This window comes from Ambystoma mexicanum, chromosome 7q (genome assembly GCF_040938575.1).
Source record: "Ambystoma mexicanum isolate Mex_15411 chromosome 7q, UKY_AmexF1_1, whole genome shotgun sequence".
Taxonomy (NCBI): domain Eukaryota; kingdom Metazoa; phylum Chordata; class Amphibia; order Caudata; family Ambystomatidae; genus Ambystoma; species Ambystoma mexicanum.
Window position 1 is genome coordinate 260,937,407 of NC_090941.1, and position 20,141 is coordinate 260,957,547.

The following is a 20,141-nucleotide window of genomic DNA, read 5'->3' on the forward strand; positions in this document are numbered from 1 at the left end:
AGTGGAATTTATGCACCCAGTTGCCATAGGTGTGAATCCTGGCAGAGCATCCCTTATTTGACCAGTACAGCACTCACAAGTGGGTGAAATCTTGCATGACATAGCAAATACTTGCACTACTATTTTATTCCATGTGCACTTCTTTCTTACCATGTCATGTTTAATAAATATTGACTCTTTTTCCCTGTCTCACAATCCGTACATTCAGTTATGATTTAGATACAGTAGAAGGAAGTTTCCCATAGGTGCACTAGTTCGACTTTTTAGATTCATTAAAACCAAAAATCACATTTGAAGGTAGACAAGGACAACAGTCGTAGCCCCTGACAGCTGTCTTGGTACTCCTAGTGTTGGCCGTGTGCTCACTCCTTGTTCATGGGTAGAACGGACAGTCAGAAGCCAAACCTAAACTCAGCTCTGAGAGCAGTGTTTAAGGTCAGCAGCTGCAAGCGTTTGTTCTTCTATTAACAGCTTTCTAGCTTCCTAATGGATGCTGAACGCAGGGCCATCGAAAGCACTTTTGGGGCCCAGGGCCCCCACTCCACCGAACCAAATGAATTAAGGGATCCAGAATACCTGGTTGCACCCCTCTGGTCCCACACACAACACATAATGAGCTGTAGTGAACGCCAAAACTATGTATACCACAGTGAACACAGAAAGAATTGCAGGATGAATTGATCAGAGCAGAATGTATTTGTCAACAACTGGCAGGCAATAGGTTTAGAGCCTCAGCAGCATTCTATAAAATATCCTGACGGGCTATTTAAGTCAATGAAAAACGGAAACTGACTTCCTTCAGCACTGAAGGGCCCCGATCCAATGTGGGGGCCCAGAGCAAATGGCCCTTTTGGCATCCCATAAAGTCGTTGCTGGCTGAGATGTTAGGGGAGAGGCAAGGGTGGGCAACTCCACTCCCCACCCAGACCGTGTCAGTAGGACAGTGCAACATAAGTGTGCCCTTGAAGGGGACAGAGACACAGAAGTAGTTGGCACCTGTTCATTTGGTGACATATATTATGGTTTTGGCAGGTACATGAGACATTAATTAAAACTGGTTAGCATTAGATGTGTATTTGAGTCTGCACTTGGCATATTATGGCACCTTTACACATGTGAGGTAGTGATTTCCTTTCTTAGAACTAAAGTGTCTATGCAAAGCTACTACAAGCATAAGGCAACAGTTTCGGTATGCAGAAGACTACCCTTACAACAACATGACATCACCAGAGCATGCAGGTCATTAGTTAGCAATAAACATTACTGCACCAAGCAGTTGAGCCTACAACTGGTGAGTGATGGCAGTAACTGGGCCTTCGTGTCGGTAATGACATATGAGGGGACCTCATTATAAGTGACCAGGTCCGGTATTAAAGGTGCTGGTAACAAGTTACCGGTCACTTTTACCGGACCGGGTCACTGCCAATCTGCTTTTAGGGGATCTGTACTAATGGCAGGCCTGATGTGCCGGGAGTTCAGGCCCCTACCAGCATGTTTTTCACTGAATCACCAGCACTGTTAACAGTGCCGGTGCTGCAGGGTTGCCACTCCCATGGAGTCCTGCTTGAGAAATATCAAAACATGGCTAACAAAAATGTGTGTTGATACAAGTTGCACATTCTTTATGAAGGCAGATTTGGGAAATATTGATTTGTGAAGCAGTGATGGACACACATATAAAACCAATCATAAACAACTGGATGCCAGTATTAAGAAACTAACGTACACATGCATTACTTTACAAACTATTTTAATTGATTCAATAACGACACATGACAGGATTTAGTTGTTCAGAATGCTCTGGGTGGTTGCTAAATTGATGGAATGGTGTCAGGAAATGCCACTGTAGTCACAGTTAGCAAAGCCTGTGCTGCAGTAGTGGATTTGAAAAGTGCATTTCTTAATAGTAAACATCAAATAATTGCAGTAAGAGAATTTGGTTTGAATTGTAAGATTATTTTAGCTTTGTATGGGCACATCATCATATGAAAGATGTTAGTTTTTACTTCAGAGATTGATAATCGAGTTGGAATTTAGCATGTGTTAAAAAGAACAGATTAATTATCGCAGTTCATGAAGGAATAGAGGGTGGTGGAAGAAATACATGTGGATCGTTTGGTTGGGTTGTTGCATTAAAGTATGCTCAGTAAATGATAATCAAACAATGAGATATGTGATAACAATTAGCAGAATAATAATGTGTCCTGGGTTATGTTTCATGGCTGAGTGGCAGTGAAATGAAGACAGCTTCCCAAATAAGTGCATCCTATATCCCCAGGTATGCATGTACATGCATACCATATGAGGGTGTCATCTAGTTACATGCTGAAGAAAGGCTGGGTTAGGTAAATCAATGTACCAATATGTTTCCTTTCTTGAGAAAAAAACAGTAAAACCCCATGTCCTGACTGTCTTTCATAAATATCAGGGGCAAGGACGACTAAACTTGTGCTGTCTAAGAAAAGTCAGACAGAACATGTGGTAACAGAAATCAATATTTGGCATGTTTTATGAAAGTTGGAAGAAGGCATTGTCAATGAATTCTTGAGGTTGTGTATGATTTTGGTAAAATATATTTTTCCATATACTAGTACTCCACTATAGACAGTTTGAAGGCATGTACACTTTTAATGTGTTTGCTTAGTTGAATGCACTTCTTTTAAAAAGTAGCCGAATGTAGATGCATACAGGATGTGGATACTATGGCATACCCTTCAAGAGCTCATTAGATGATAATTATTATAGTTGCTGAAATACTAAAGTTTGATGTATTTATTTATTTGAAAATAGTGCTCTGTATCACAGAGCAATTGTCAAAGATGAATCTTCACCTTTGACGTTCGGTGAATATGTCACGATATATTTATACGGAACAAGCAAGTCAGGGACCTCCTTCCCCTGCAATGAACGTGGTGCACAATATAACGTTTTTTTATTATTGCAACAAAAATTCTTTTTAAGGAGGCCTCCAACCCGTCTCGCACCAACCTCCACCAGCACCCCTTGTTGCAAGAGACCAACAACCAGGTGTGTTGTCAATGAATACTTTATGAATGTATTATTTTAATATCAAGTCAGAACAAATAGATAACAGCAGCAACCACTGTGTGGTAAAACAAATGCAGACTTCTAGAATTTAACCATGTTAAGATATACTGTTATGCAAGCCAACACAATTCAACTCTAAATGATTGCTGGAAGGTTAAGCACCCCCACTCCACCCGTGACACCCCACCCATATCTACAATTGGATGGAGTATGGAGTCCCTTTGAATGGGAGGCAGTGGCAGGGGTAGGAATACAATGGACAAATCGATTTTGGGGTGGTGTCCACAAACATAAGAGGGGTAACCAGCAAAGAGGGGGGAAGTTTTGTTCGGGAGTACAATGGAAAACTGGGTTTTCAGTGATTCAATACTACTGCTATGGGACAGCACAAAAGGGTGCATCGTGCTGCTTCAACTAGATGACAAATAGGGCTTTAACACAGACTAGCTAGCACACAATAGGAAACTAAATTTTTATACATGCAACATATGAAAAAAATTAAAAGGGAATGCAATTGTAAATCCGTTAACAGAGGGGAATAGGGAAAGGCCAGGAAAATATGGTCTAAAAACATTAAGTGAAATCCTTAGAAAAACGAAAATGTAAATCACACTCGTTTTTTCTAAGGCTGTGAATGGCAGGCAAGCTCTCGGCAATGGAAAGGGAAGGAAATGCAATTCGAAATCTGTGATCAAAAGATGGTAGGGGAAGATGAATAGATTAGGAAAAATGATTATTAAAGGATGAAGCGGCATTTTTAGAGAAACGAAAATGTAAATCACACTAGTTTTTGCTGGGGATGCAAATGGCAGGCACGCTTTCAACCATGAGGAAGGAACATAGCAAAACGGTTTTCAGTTAAAATGACAGGGGCACATAACAGGTAGACACAATAATCAAATCAGTTAGGGTTGAAAATGACAGATGCAAAAAAAGTTTGTTGGGAAACACACAATTTACACACACAGGCACATTCGTTTTAGCTCCTAATGGATTTAATTATTTGGGAAATCACTTTATGTCTATATAATGACTTGCAAGAGACTGGGAAGGAATAGTTAGTTTTTGAATGCCAACTATTCCAATCCTGTAAAATAATGTGGAAATTAATTGATTTAATAAGACAAAATATACTAGGGATCTACACAAGCACTTTGATTCTTTCAATGGGAAATGACAGAAATGCAGGAGCAAACACAGATTTCAAATGAAAACAATTACTATAATGCACAGACAAGTGAAATTGTTGTTTTATGGGAAAATGACTGAATTACACAAACACAAATCAGATAGGGGGTTTTACCATGAAGGAATCTCTATGGCAATGCTGAAGAAGATAGGGCTAATTTAATCTATTGCTGGGGATGTCTAAACTTACAAGAGAAAAGGGCTTTATGGTCATCAAGGGGGTGCCAGGGCTTCAGTGCAGGGACAATCAAGGGGTCAGTCAAGGCCTCTGTCCTCCAAAAAGGTCCTACTCCAGCTCCTGTCTTTACTCCAAGATTAGGCACAATTCTGCAAGGATGGATCCAGATTTTGGCAGCTTTTTAGGGAGAGAGCCCTCATTTGAGGTGGAGTAACCTATTTATAAGGAAAATGACATCACAGATTTGTCATCTTTCTTGCAAAACTAATAAGGCAATGGTCAAGGTTCCCTCCCATCTCCTGGCCGATAGGTCCACAGAAAATGGGAGTGTTCTGGGAAGCCAAGGTAGGATACCCCATCAATCATCTGACTGAGACAGTGGGTTGGTTCCGGATTTTGCACATGGAAATCTCACATTATGACAAATGCCCTTTCTCATCATTTTATGCCACATATGGCAGCATTTTTGGATGCTATATTTTTCAGGCAGTCACATCAACCTTGTTTGATGTCTGTGAGAGCTATGGGTGTGAAGCTGAAGTTTTTCCTCTTTTACGCCCATACTAAATTACTGAAAAACCTGGCATTTGGTGGCCGGAATATTTATCACCTTTTACACATTTTCTATAATTTTTATGATTGTCACCTTTATGCAGAGGTCACAATTTCTTTCTTATAACCTTTGGTATTTTGGTGTCACCAAAATCGTTTTTGGGCCACCAGATGCGGGTTTCTGACAGCTCTCCAGAAATCCTAACATGAATATTTTGGGATGAATATTATGGATATTACACAATGAAACATATGTCTCCCAATTTACACAAAGGGAAATCAACTCCCTCCTTAAACCTGCCCTCACCCTCTGCCAGGTGTGGCTTTGACATCAAGTGGGATGCTGTGTTGAGATTAGCACACATTCCACAAATTTTAAAGGGCCAGTTACCAGCTAAGGCCAGTTTTATAGGACCTTAAGTGGTTTCTGGTCATAAAGCCTGAAGAGCGGAAGCATTCCTCATCTCAATTCATTGAGAATGGTCTTGGACAAGCTAGTTTCACACTTGGGGGAAATTGAAACTTAAGACTGGTCTTTCCCCTGTTGAACAGTATTTTCCATGTAATCCACTCTTAGCAAATTGCACACATTCTGACAGGTAATCACTTGCACAAGTAATTTCCTGCAAATAGTGATTCCAGAAAGGCCCTAATATATATTTAAAGTCTTTAGCTAAACATGTTTAAGCTCCAAGCGTTGATGTTCAAAATCACAATTGCAATGTTACTGAAGAAAATTCCAGCAGTGAACCCTTTCATTCTGCAGTAGTTTCACCTCTCCTCACAGATTCTGTGAATTATTCTTTCTGTTTGTGATGAGCTCATGAAGGACAAACTTACAGTTACTTTGGTGCATTTATGCAGCCATTTTGAAGAGCATGTCTTTAATATAAGGGGAAAAAATGGAATTTGAATGCTTGATTTCTGCTGTGTAAGCTTGCACACAGTCTGGTCATTTTTATTTACAAACTGGATGCGGCCGTTTCTGACAACAGGACTTCAGTCATTTGAGCCTTTTTGCAAATGTTTTATTGTTTCTTTCCCTCCTAGGGGGCAATGAACATTTTTAGGCATCTCCAAGTTTTGATGCCAAAATTTGCTGCTTTTCGTTTTTAGATTGCAGGGCTTTATTTTCATGTTAATTCCAAGCAGGCCTTTTAGTGAGGGGCATGTCCTCCCACTGACTCTGGCCTTTAGTTATGGGGTTGAAGGCTATTTCACCCCACAGATAGGGCATTTGGCATACCAGAAGAAGGATTCAAACTCAAGGATAACATTTAAAGGGTTTTATTTAAGTGAACAATTAAAAGGCCTATCTATCCCTATTGCTATGAGGGATTCCCCTGCCTACAAACTAAATTAAGGGTGCTTGCCAATTTTCCAAAAACAAAAAATAGTCCCCAGTTCAAATCCTGTCCACTGTCCGAACCTACCATTTTAGAAACACAACATATTAATTAGACAATACCGTAGCCCAGATCTTGCTTCATCCGGCCAATGTTAGTTGGATCTCTCTCAATGTACTAGTGCAAAATGTTTGTTCTTAGCAGTTCATAACAGAAAACCTTTTCAAGTCTCTGTTTAAGTTCCTCAGGAAAATGTCTCAAGTTCTTGAAGGGAGTCAATGTCCTCCAACCTGGCTCCTTTTGTTCCCCTAATACTGTTAGCATTAGGGGTAAGACTTGTGGGTTACCAGCAGACCCGTAATGAGGGCACTTATATCTTTAGAGGTCACCTGGCCACTTTGTTCTTCAAATAACTTATTCCTCTCTCTTTGTTTAATTCCACTTGCCTCCCTCCACCCTGGCCAACCCTGGTACCTTTGAGTGTGCTCCAGCAGGATGGTGTCTCTGGTGTTTGCCTTTTCCTGCCCATCTCGGCATTCTTGGTGATCCTCGCACAGAGAGCAGAGCATTCTCTTCTCCATTGTTTCCTGGTCTCTGTGTTGGTTCTTGGGCCCCAGAACCTCCATGGCTGCAGGGTGTTAATGCCACAAGCTAAGACGGGTTGTCTACTGTCAGTCCTGCAGTTTCCGTGTTTGTCACACTCAGAGCAGAGGGTTCATTCTTCCATTGTCACCTGGTCTCAGTGTTGGTTTGCGGCTCCAAGTCCCACAATGGCTACAGCCTGGTCGTGCCACCAGGAAAGACGGTTCGTTTCTCGTCTCTGTTTCCTTTTGTGCAATGTAGCCATTCACAGTGCAGAAGTTCCGGCATCTCACTTTTTCAGTTCCCCACACTACCACTGGGTCTGCGGCATAGTGTGGCTCCATCCCTTAAGGATGTTTCCATGTCAGAGGCTCAACTCTGTGAAGGATTCTTCATATTCCATTAAATAAACTTCATCTCTTTATTCTCATTGCTATACTTCAAAGGGTCATGTTGTTTTTCATCAGCTGATGAGTTCAAGGGGATTCCATCATCACCTTGAGACAACAATATGGGAACAATGTCAATAGGTCTGGAATGCAAGACAGAATTAACAGTAGCCTTTTCCACTCACATATTTGCAGAGAGCCTATTCCTCACAGGGAGTTCCTTCAAGGAATGGGAGTTCTTGTCCACTAGAGGGGAGTTCCCCCCAGTAAGGCCCGCTTTCCCAGACCCCTAGGGAGGGTATTTCTTAGCAGGCTCACCTCCCTAGACTCACAGGGGGTGGCTCCATCAAAGGGAGAAGGGAATAATTCCCCAGATTTGTCAGTCAACTTAGGCTATTCTCCATGTAATTGTTTCTTCAGATTTTGAAATGAGCCAATGGTAGGGAAGTGGACAGTATTTTTCCTAAAAGAGAAGACAGGAAAGCATTTGAGCTTCAATTGTGTCAAAAGAGTATTGTGTCATTTGCAGACTCACAGATAAATATTCTATGCCGTGCTGGCCCTAAACACCATGCAACAATGTCATGCCTTGCTGGGGTTACTGGAACTGTCTGCAAGCCACACACTTTGATTTAGCTGTCTAGCCTGTTTTACAACTCTGCAGGTACACTCTAATTTTTTTCCAATTAATTACATAGCGAAGGTATAATTTCACTCAGACAAAAAAGTGGATCAACTAGCACATGATGACTGTCATGAGAGGACAAAGGGAGAGGACATGGCAAGGGAAATGCGCACAAGATCACACAGTGAATAGCTTTGTGTCAAACAGCATGCACTCAGGAACCAAGATACATGTAAACTAAAACCCTGAATGTGCAAGTAAAGCATTAAAGGAATATGTGTATCTGGATTAGACACAATGAATCTGAAAATGGAATAATCTTCAGTTGTTGAGCTTGGAATTACAATGATTATTCTTCATCTCCCCTAAATACAAATATATAAAAAAGGATTTGGTGTAAGAACTTAGAAGCTCATTATGATTAGAAAGGAAGTTGGCAAGCTCTTCACCCACAATTGCTGTTACAGGTACTGTTAGCACTAAGCCCACATACAGGACACGCAATGACTGTATATGTGAGCTAACACCCTTGATGGTATGGTAAAAACAATACTCACAAGGACAAGAAACACCATCTAGAATGTCAGGGAAGCCCCCAAACCCTGCGATAAAACAGGGACTCAGAAAGGCTATAACAGCAAAGGGAGGATAACCTAATGCATGAGACTGACAAGGGACAAGCAGAAATAGTGCTTACAGAGTAGTGAGGAAACAAATAGACATTCACACAGGAGCTGGATGCAACAGCTGCCACCACTGCTGCCAAAGATTTCAAATCAGCACTCATAATCACCATAGCTAACATATACAATACCAAAATGACAGAGGCCGAGTCCAACACCAAATAACTCTTCAGAATCCTCAGAGAACTAGAGAAACCAGTCCACTCCTCTCCCAATTCCCTCCCAAAAAACAAGGGCTGGTGCACAACCATTCAAGTAGCCCTTACGGATAAAAATAATAAACTGAGAGAAAAAACGATCACCAAAAAACCCTCCTCTCTACCAAAAATCCCCTAATATTAGAAAACACCACTACCCCATATGCTCTGCACACCAGCCCTCTCTTCCACTTTTCAACAGTCACTCTGACTGATGCAATTAAACCCATTCAGCTCCTCAAACCATCCAACTGCTAAGGCAACGTCTACCAGGCACACATTATCAAACTTTGTGCTGACGCCCGAGCCCCCATCATCACTGACTTTATAAACACCTCCTTCAGCACAAGCACTGTCCCTACATGCCTTTCCTCCTTAAAATCCTGGACCGCACATCCTACACCCGAATCCAATCCTATCTTGAACACCACTAACTACTTGGCTCCCACGAGTTCGGCTTCAGACTCAAACATAGAACAGAAACAGCCCTTATTAACCTCAAAATACAATTGGACAGCATCCACAACTTGGGTAATATAGCATTACTACTCCTCCTTTATGTCTCCGCTGCCTTCAACCTCATCAACCATGACATTCTTTAACTGCACTTCATAATGAAGAAAGTATTTTCCAGAGAAGTGGCTGCATACCCTATGCCTGTCTACTATGGAAGTCTGCAAAGCTCCTGCATCTCCCCCCCCAATCTAAACATGTACGCCAAACCATTATTTGATAATCTGGACAATCTCAGCATCCCTTGCACCAACTTTGCAGACGACGCCCAAAAACTTCATCATGGGCAACCAAACCCATGACTCTACAACCATCCCTGCCTTAATGATGAAAAAAAACGACTCCTCATGGCATTATACAACCACCTGAAGAATCTTGATCTCACCTCAGCCTTCACCATCAACAGCAATAACTCTCCCATCTGAAAACACATCAGAACTCTTGTCTACCTGGATGATGACCTTAAATTGTCCAAATATTTGAATGCACTCGCCTCCTCAGCTGCCCACATAACAAAATGTATTAACCTCAATAGATAACTGCCTAACTCTTGCCAGAGCTATTATAGGTAGCAAACTCGATTACTGCAATGTTCTACTCATGCGCACATCAGCCAAGAACTTACCGAAAATGCAACTGCTACAAAACAACGCTCTCAGAGCAGCTTAGGGCATGCAACACACAGGCCATATTACCCAAGTTAGACACTACTCCCATCGGCTTCCAATCAAAGCCTGCATCGGATTCAACACCCTGACACTCATTTACAGATGCATCCATAGTGATGCCCCTTCCCATTTGAACCATAGTCTCGACAAAAAGTACTCTACTGGCTCATTACGCTCAACCTCCAGCCTCTTGCTGGTCATTCCCAGGTTCAAATGGAAACAAGTCCGAAGCTCAATCTTCACGGTGACCAACCCCACCTCTGGAATTCCCTTCCCCCAGCAATCAAAGAAGACCATTCTTACTTAACATTCAGAAAACTCCTCAAAACCTGTCTGTTCAACAAATATGAATGATTCATACCGCTATCTCATTGCTCCATTGCCCTCATGAACGGTTACTGTCTCGAGAGGAAAGCTCAAGGGCAACGGGCTCGCCTTGATATGATAGGATATGACATGATATGATATGGCATTCATAACGCGCCTTTACACAAGTGTTTTAAGGCACAACGAGGCAAGGGAGGGGGAACAGAGGGAGGACAGACAATGATCTTACTAGGCCCATTGACATTGAAATTGTGCAAGTGCAGTAGGAGGGGGAAGGGGAAAAGTGCAGGGGGGCAAGGGGGGCAGTGCAGTACATGGGTTGACAGTAGAAAATAAATAGAATAAATAAAAAGCAATAAGTAAAAAGTGCAGCCAGCTGGTGGCAAGTGCATGGGTAAGTGCAGACTTCAGGTGTCAAGTGCTGGAAGTGCGGGGGTTGCCAGGGCAGCAGTGCAGGTGTGCAACTGGCGGAGGATGGTACCTGAGCCTGAAATCAGAGGGTGGCAAGGTGACCAGTGCAGTATCAGTTTCAGCCAGGAGGAGTTCATCAGGGGAGAGGGGGAGATAAAGCAGCAGCAAAGAGGAAGGTTTTGAGGTGCTTCCGGAACTGGAGATGATTCTCCTCAAATTTCAGGGAGGCAGGGAGGCTGTTGCAGCGGGACGGCCCAGCCGAAGAAAGAGATCTACAACCAACGTGTTGCTTGGATAAACGACTTACCCTGAGGAAGTTGGAGTCTGAAGAGCAAAGAGCCTGAGAAGGAAGATGATTAGCTAGAGAGAGTTGAAGGTATTGAGGCACCAGGCCCCAGAAGGCCTTGTGGACAATGCAGAGGGTTTTGAACTTAACCCTGCAGCCACTGGAAGCCAGTGTAGAGATGTCAGTCCTGAAGAGATATGATTGCTGGGCTTGAGGCCAAAGACAAGTCTTGCAGTCCTATTCTGGATGAGTTGCAGAGGGCGGAGAGTAGGAACAGGCAGATTTAGAGCCACAATTGCTTTTACAGGTACTGTTAGCACAAAGCCCACATACAGGACACGCAATGACAGTATATGTGAGCTAACACCCTTGATGGTATGGTAAAAACAATATTCACAAGGACATGAAACACCATCTGGAATGGCAGGGAAGCCCCCAAACCCTGCGATCAAACAGGGACTCAGAAAGGCTATACCAGCAAAGGGAGGATAACTTAATTCATATGACTGACAAGGGACAAGTAGAAATAGTGCTTACAGAGTAGTGAGGAAAAAAATAGACATTCACACAGGAGCTGGATTCAACAGCTGTCACCACTGCTGCCAAAGATTACAAATCAGCACTCATAATCACCATAACTAAAATATACAATAACCAAATTTATCGAGGCCGAGTCCAACACCAAATAACTCTTCAGAATCCTCAGAGAACTAGATAAACCAGTCCACCCCTCTCCCAATTCCCAAAAAGTAAGGGCTAGTGCACAACCATTCAAGTAGCCCTTATGGACAAAACTAATAAACTGAGAGAAAAAACGATCACCAAAAAACCCTCCTCTTACCAAAAATCCCCATATATTAGAACACACCACTACCCCATATGCTCTGCATACCAGCCCTCTCTTCCACTTTTCAACAGTCACTCTGACTGATGCAATTAAACCCATTCAGCTCTTCAAACCATCCAATTGCAAAGGCAACGTCTACCTGGCACACATTATCAAACTTTGTGCTGACGCCCCAGCCCCCATCATCACTGACTTTATAAACGCCTCCTTCAGCACAAGCACTGTCCCTACATGCCTTTCCTCCTTAAAATCCTGGACCGCACATCCTACACCCAAATCTAATCCTATCTCGAACACCACTAACTACTTGGCTCCCACTAGTCCGGCTTCAGACTGAAACATAGACAGAAACAGCCCTTGTTAACCTCAAAATACAACTGGACAGCATCCACAACTTGGGTAATATAGCATTACTACTCCTCCTTGATGTCCCCACTGCCTTCAACCTCATCAACCATGACATCCTTTAACAGCACTTCATAATGAAGAAAGTATTTTCCAGAGAAGTGGCTGCATACCCTATGCCTGTCCACTATGGAAGTCCCCAAGGCTCCTGCATCTCCCCCCCCAATCTTAACATGTAGGCCAAACCATTATTTGATAATCTGGACAATCTCAGCATCCCTTGCACCAACTTTGCAGACGAAACCCAAAAACTTAGCCCACCATCATGGGCAACCAAACCCATGGCTCTACAACCATCCCTGCCTTAACGATGAAAAAAAAACAACTCCTCATGGCATTATGCAACCACCTGAAGAATCTTGATCTCACCTTCGCAGCCTTCACCATCAACAGCAAAACACACATCAAAAGTGAAAACACATCAAAACTCTTGTCTACCTGGATCCTGACCTTAAAATGTCTAAATATTTTGAATGCACTCGCCTCTTCAGCTGCCCACATAACAAAACGTATTAACCTCAGTAGATAACTGCCTAACTCTTGCCAGAGCTATCATAGGTAGCAAACTCGATTACTGCAATGTTCTACTCATGGGCACATAAGCCAAGAACTTACCAAAAATGCAACTGCTACAAAACAACGCTCTCAGAGCAGCATGCAACACACAGGCCGTATTACCCAAGTCAGACACTACTCACATCGGCTTCCAATCAAAGCCTGCATCAAATTCAAAACCCTGACACTCGTTTACAGATGCATCCATAGTGATGCCCCTTCCTACTTGAACCATAGTCTCTCCAAAAAGTCCTCTACTGGCTCATTACGCTCAACCTCCAGCCTCTTGCTGCTCACTCCCAGGTTCAAATGGAACCAAGTCGGAGGCTCAATCTTCACAGTCACCAACCACACCTCTGGAATTCCCTTCCCCCAGCAATCAAAGAAGACCCTTCTTGTTTAACATTCAGAAAACTCCTCAAAACCTGTCTGTTCAACAAATGTGACTGATTCATACCGCTATCTCCATTGCTCCATTGCCCTCATGAACGGTTACTGTCTCGAGAGGAAAGCTCAAGGGCAACGGGCTCGCCTTGATATGATAGGATATGACATGATATGATATGGCATTCATAACGTGCCTTAACACAAGTGTTTTAAAGCACAATAAGGCAAGGGAGGGGGAACAGAGGGAGCACAGACAACGATTTTACTAGTCCCATTGACATTGATATCGCACAGTAAGAGGTGGAAGGGGAAAATTGCTGAAGGGCAATGGGGGCAGTGCAGTACATGTGTTGACAGTAGAAAATAAATAGAATAAATAAAAAGCAATAAGTAAAAAGTGCAGCCAGCTGGTGGCAAGTGCATGGGTAAGTGCAGACATCAGGTGTCAAGTGCTGGAAGTGCGGGGGTTGCCAGGGCGGCAGTGCAGGTGTGCAACTGGCGGGGGAGGGTACCTGAGCCCGAGATCAGAGGGTGACCAGGTGACCAGTGCAGTATCAGTTTCAGCCAGGAGGAGTTCATCAGGGGAGAGGGGGAGATAAAGCAGCAGCAAAGAGGAAGGTTTTGAGGTGCTTCCGGAACCAGAGATGATTCTCCTCAAGTTTCAGGGAGACAGGGAGGATTTTCCAGATGGAGGCCCCAGCCGAAGAAAGAGATCTACAAACAACGAGTTGCTTGGAGAAGCGACGGACCCTGAGGAAGTTAGAGTCGGAAGAGCAAAGAGCTTGAGAAGGAAGATGATTAGCTGAAGAGAGTTGAAGGTATTGAGGCCACAGGCCCAGAAGGCCTTGTGGACAATGCAGAGGGTTTTATACCCAGGTTATCACAGATACAGTTGAGCAGGATGGCATGGTTGACCATGTCAAAGACAGAAGAGTGATCAAGTAAGATGAAGACACAGGGGGTGTTGGAAACCTGGTTGGAGAGCAGGTCTTCACGGATGTTCAGGAGAGCAGTTTCTGTGCTTCTGGCAGCTCTGAAGCCAGACTGATTGTCATGGAGACAACCAACAGATTCAGTGCGGAGAATAAGCTGGGAGATGGCCAGCTTTTCTAGGAGTTTGCCCAGGAAAGGACTAATGGAGATTGAGCAATAGTTAGCCGGACAGGACGGGTAGGCAGAGGGTTTCTTATGGAGAGGGTTCACAAGGGAGTGCTTTAGGGGGAAGGGAAGACCCCAGTGGCAAAGGAGTGGTTGCTGAAGTCGGCCAGAGCAGCGGCCAAGGTGTCAATGTGTTCCTTGATGGTTTTGGAGGAACAGGGGTGAACCTGTTTTGACAAGACTTTCATAGATTGGACTTGTCTAGAAACCTCATCAGGGGAGAACAGGGGAAAGGCAGAGAAGGTGGGAGGAGAGGTGGCCGAAGAAGGGCGAGCGGAAGAGCAGGGAGTAGAGGGGGCAGGGCGAGAGGAAGAGAGAGAGGTCATGATGTCCTGAGTTTTAAATATGAAATGAGAAGCCAGGGCCGTTCATGGGGCCTGGGAGGGGACAGGAGAGGTAGAGACTGCAGCAGGATTGGCCAGCTCCTTACAGATTTTTAAGGGTTTGGCCGAGTTGTTTGATGCCACAGAGATGCAGACTTGGATGTGGGCTCTCTTCTTGGTGCAGACAGAGAGCTGGTATTGCCTTTGGAGCAGGTGGAAGGCCATTTGTCAGAGGATGTGCCAGAAGCACGCCATTTCATCTCATCCACCCTGCACTTGCGTTTAAGGGTGGCGAGGTCAGAGTTGTTCCAGTAATTGCACTTGGCTTTGGGCTTCAAGCGGATCCTCATGACAGGAGCAGGAACATCAACCGTGTTCTGTGTCCGTGTGCCTCAAAGCTTCTCCAAAGGCAGCACCAACACGCATTTATTTATCCAGCTGTGACGTCGAAACCTGCCAGGCACTGGTTCTACATAGGACTCATTGACTTCTCTGTCCTCGGCCGCTGGAATGCTTGAGGCATTTGCGCTCCAGCATACCCCTTGTCAGTGTGTGACAGGGTGCTTCTTCTGTGGCCTCCCAGCAGTGGGAGCCAACAGTGGTCAGCCTGCTATTGTGCCTTTCAGCTTTATTCAGGGGCTCGAGGTCCCTGGGGCTCTGCCTTAGGGTCACTGCCCAACCCGGGTTCACCTCATGCATGCTGGCAAAACCTGCCCCCCCCCGGTGTTTGGTGCCTCAGGGGGAGAGAACTATGTGCTGCTGAGCCTAGCTGGCTCCTCTGTGGACCACAGGGACAGGGGGATGCAGCCTCCGATTGTCACCACCCACCCGGGTTTGCCAGAGCTTGCCCCCACTTCCCCAGCTCTGTTCCTATATTTCGATCAGCTTGCGGGAGAGGAGGGGGTGAGCGCGTCACTTGCCTTCATGTTGTTGCTTGGTCTGGGCACCTCCAGCAGTAGCCACTTCACTCTTCATGGCTTCTCCCAGCCGGTCCCACTGGCACCAGCATGCTCCTCCTCCTCTGCATGCGTTAATTTGTTGTGCAGGCTGCAGCTCCATCCCTCACCCCTATGCTGCATCCCTGCTGGGCTACTCCAGGCCACTTCCGATATTTGAGCCTCGCCCGCCCTGTAGCTACTGTCTTACACTGCGGCTGCCATCACAATTTCGGACACCACCAGCATCCCATTCTTTCAAGCCTTATTCCTAGGCAACAAAGGCAGCTCTGCTCTCCCTCATGTAGCCAGGCACCCGGGATGCATTCATCTACAGGTTTGCTTCCTTTCCAGAGATTATCACCATGTTTAAAATTGCTTTTCTAACAAATTATGAAGGATCAGGCAGGAGCAAACCACAGAGTCGACCTACACCATGGCTGCAAGCCATGCCCCCCCTAGGGCACCGACACTTAAGAATAAACCTTTTTCCTCATCTTCAAACCTGAAAATGATGCAATGACTGCAAGTGATTGGCTCAAGTTTAAACGTGTTGGTTTCCACAAATGTGGATCATGCAGTGTATGTGAATTTGTTCACCTACCGACCACCACTTTCCCATGTCCTGGAGGGATGCAAACTGAAATTAAAGACTTTGGGCCTCAATACGAGTTAGGAGGTAAGGGATAAACGATGCCGGTAAAGGATTACCGGCATCGCTTACCGCTCCGGTCCATTACGACCCACCAACCCCCTATTAGCGGTACCGTAAATAACGGTGCCTCTATTAGCGCCATGAGCGCGGGCACGCGACCTCACATGCCGGCAATAGCGGCATGGCATAAACAGTAGCTGAACACAAGTAATGCGGACATGCTAATAATGGCCTACAGAAGACAGAAAAGCACCTTACCGGCATGGAGCAAATACCGGCATCGCGGAACACCCGTAAACGGCCATGTGCAGTGTTCCCAACTGCCACAGGTGCACACAATCATCACAGGTGGAGGCAATATAGACTGGGCCAGCACAAAAGAAGCACACCCCACCACTTCCCACACCCAGTCACACACAAAAATGATTCCAATACTAGTAGCAATGCTGGGGCTGGGGGACATGATTGCAGTGGAACTCCAGCAACAACAACAACAGGCAGCACAGAGGAGACACAGGAGGAGAAGGAGGGTGAGGCAGGCACAGCCTGCACCACCATTGCAGGCAGTTGTACCACACAGGCAGCCCCCAATCCCTCGAATTAGAGCCAATCCATTCAGCCTAACCCCTGAGCAGATCCACACCCTGTACCGTCTGGACCGGGACACCATCACCACCATTGTGGACACGATACATAACGACATTACCAGCCTCATAGACATCCGTACCGCCATCCCCCCTCTACTGAAGGTGGTGTCTGTGCTCCACTTCTTGGCCAAAGGCACCTACCAGCACACAGTAGGGTAGATGCATGGCATATCACAACCATTATTCTCACGTACGCTGAACCAAGTGCTCAATGCCCTCCTGAAGCACACAGGCGATCACATTTTCCTACCATGGACAGCCCAGGAGATCTCCAACACCAATGTTGGCTTCCATTCACTGGCCGGCATCCCTGGTTGCATTGGTGCCATCAACTGCACCCATGTTTAATTGGTGGTCCCACATGCCATGGAGGTAGTGTACCGCAACCGTAAATTATACCACTCCATCAATGTGCAAATGGTATGTGACTCAAATAAGATCATCACACATTGCTGTGCCCGATTTCCCGGATCAACCCATGATTCAATGGTCATGCGGAACTCACGCTACATGGATCCTGGCTACTCGGTGAGTTGCATGTCAGGCTCATGGCAGCGCAATGTGGGTAGGTGATTGGGGGGTGAGATGTATACTTCACCTGGCTGAGATGGGGGGTGTCAGATGTATTCTTCACCTGGCTGAGATGGGGGGATGCATACTTCACCTGGCTGAGATGGGGGGAGGGTGAGATGCATACTTCACCTGGCTGAGATGGGGGAGAGATGCATACTACACCTGGCTGAGATGGGGGCGGGTGAGATGCATACTTCTCCTGGCTGAGATGGGGAGGAGAGAAGCATACTTCACCTGGCTGAGATGGGGGGTGGTGAGATGCATACTTCACCTAGCTGAGAGTACCTGAGAGGATAGACCATGCTCATACCCCAAAGCAGGCCAGACCGGACCTGACACCTGACCCCAAAATGCAAGACATAAGATGCCCTACCATGAAAATGATGCAGTGCTACAACCATTCCATAGCCATCAACATGTACACTGAACATAATTAGATCGTAGCCCCCGCAACACAATGCAGCGACAAGCAATTAGTATGGCCAATGTACGGCACCAAATACCATCATCAAAAAGGACAGTTGTCCATTACTGCGTACAAAGGAGTCACATGAGGGCAAAATACATGAACCCACCCCCACACCAACACAGAGGTCCACCAAAACAGCATGTCATCATCTGTCGTGCATTGTGAGATCATCATGAGTCTGCCATCAACGGTGACAGGATGAAAGCATACAATTGACTACACATCACCCAGATCATGGGAACAACCAGCGTGAACTACCACAGTGCATGAGCACTCACAAGGAATAGGACACCCCTGCGCCCACTAGATGATGCCATGCACACCTGTCGATCAGATGAATTCACACATTGCAGTCACAACATGTGGCTCTATTCATGCATCGATATGTGGGTGCAAACAGGAAATAAATGCATGCTATGGTGTCATTGATAAAGGTCCCATATGATGTGATCACTTACACATAACCATTGTTGCACACATGCAGGTGATGCAGGCTATCCCTTGAAGAATTGGCTCCTTACCCCAGTCCGGAACCCACAGAAAAGGCACGAGGAGGACTACAATCGTGCGCATACACATACCCGTGTGGTGATTGAGCAGACATTTGGCCTTTTGAAAGCACAGTTTCGCTGCCTCAGCTTGTCTTGTGGGGCACTCCTGTACGGGCATGAGGAGGTGGGCAAGATCATCATGGCATGTGTCATGCTACACAATATGTGCATCAGACGGAATGTGCCTCTGTCCCCTGATGCTGAACAGCAACCACCTGCCGATGAGGATGAGGAGGGTGGAGATGGGGCTGCACTTCAGGGAGGCGGCAATGCACAGGAGGTACGTGCCATGCGTCAGACTTTGATTAACCAATGTTTCTAGCACACATGGATGCGGAGTGTGACATGGTGGTGGGACTCAGGGCACTGGGTGTGTCAGGGACATGGACACCCATAAAGCACACATACCCAATAAGCAAGTCCGCTCATGTGAATTCTGATTTCACAACAGGTGTATTGAAGAAATATAACATATTAAGTGCACAAGCCCACCACCTCACATACCCTCTCCCCCCTCCCCCACACACACTCTTCCCCCTCTCCCTCCCCTCTCAACTCCCCCACACACTCTCTCCCCCTCCCCCCTCAACTCCCACACACACCCTCTCCCCCTACCCTCTCAACTTCCCCACACATGGTGTGCACTCGCATGCACCATAAGTCTACATGATTTCTGAATGGCTGGCTGCACCTACACCTCTTGTCCTCTTCCAGCATCAGGTGGACCCCTGTCCACACCTGCGCAGGTTCCGCCTAGACCTACGCAGGGGGCTGGTCTGAGTGGAGCTGGCATTTGAGGATGTGCCAGGTTGTTCTAGCACCTGTGCGGGACGCAGGGCCTCCAATGCTGCCACCATTTGGGTGAGGATCTGCCTCACAGCTGCCAATTTGCTACATATGTCTTTGGAAGTGGACTCAATGGCAGATTTGAGGGATGCTGTGCATTCCCTGATTTCCTCACTTGCCTGGCCACATTCGGTGATGTGCTAGGTCACCAGCCCTGTCAGCTCCCGCTGGCACTGTTGGATTGCCCTGATCCCCTCTTGGCTGTTCCGGACACTGGTGGATGTAGAAGGTGCAAGCGACATAGCTGGTGCTTCATGCATGCTCGGCGTGGGGCTGTAACTTCCTGGCCATGACTCCACAGCAGACAGCTCATGGCTGTTGTTATTGTGTATGCTGGGTGGGGAGAGGTGGGGTGACTGCAGGGGGCCTCTAGTGGTAGGTGTGCCAGGTGTCAGACTAGGTGCCTCATCATCTGACACGGGGGCTGTGGAAGCTGCCTCTCCGACAAAACTGCTGGCAGTGGATACAGTGCCTCCAGCCACTGGCTCCTGTGTGGTGGTGGCTGGTGTGGGTGCGGTGGTGGTGGCCCAAATGCACATTGGTGCTGTAGGTTCTTGGGTTGTGTTGGGCTTGCGCGGTAGTCCAGGTTGCCCCCTTCCCCTTGATGTTGAGGGCCGGTTTTCTCCCTCCATGCCCCTGGACTTCTTAAGTGGTGTTGCAGCCTCCTCCCTGGGGTCTTGGTCATCACTGTCTGATTGCATGCCTGTGGGGGACCAAGAGATGGAGGGCATTAGTGATGGGTCTACGTGCATCGGGAATGCATTGGGGTAGCTGCATATCTATGGAATGGCAGGTAT